Consider the following 517-nt stretch of genomic DNA (forward strand, 5'->3'; position numbering starts at 1 on the left):
CTCACCGCAACCTCCGCCTCCTGGGTTCAGGCAATTCTCCTGCCTCAGCCTCCTGAGTAGCTGGGATTACAGGCACGCGCCACCATGCCCAGCTAATTTTTTGTATTTTTAGTAGAGACGGGGTTTCACCATGTTGACCAGGATGGTCTTGATCTCTTGACCTCGTGATCCACCCGCCTCGGCCTCCCAAAGTACTGGGATTACAGGCTTGAGCCACCGCGCCCATCCTCTATTTATTTTTTTGAGACGGAGTCTTGCTGTGGTTGCCCGGGCTGCAGTGCAGTGGCGTGATCTCAGCTCACCGCAACCTCCGCCTCCCGGGTTCAAGTGATTCTCTTGACTCAGCCTCCCGAGTAGCTGGGATTACAGATGCATGCCACCATACCTGGCTAATTTTTTGTATTTTTAGTAGAGATGGGGTTTCACTATGTTGGCCAGGCTGGTCTCAAACTCCTGACCTCAGGCGATCCACCCGCCTCAGCCTCCCAAAGTGCTTGGGATTACAGGTGTGAGCCAC

The 517-nt window shown here is 54.2% G+C and overlaps 1 protein-coding gene across 1 annotated transcript in view; it reads right to left on the bottom strand.

Annotated features, from left to right (window-relative positions):
* Window positions 1-517, bottom strand: part of GZMM (granzyme M) — a gene marked incomplete at its 3' end in the record, with an annotated part of 6525 nt that overhangs the window by 2334 nt on the left and 3674 nt on the right. The window lies entirely within an intron of this gene.

This window comes from Sapajus apella, unplaced genomic scaffold, assembly GCF_009761245.1.
Source record: "Sapajus apella isolate SASKATOON/1434 unplaced genomic scaffold, GSC_monkey_1.0 scaffold280, whole genome shotgun sequence".
In the NCBI taxonomy this organism is placed as follows: domain Eukaryota; kingdom Metazoa; phylum Chordata; class Mammalia; order Primates; family Cebidae; genus Sapajus; species Sapajus apella.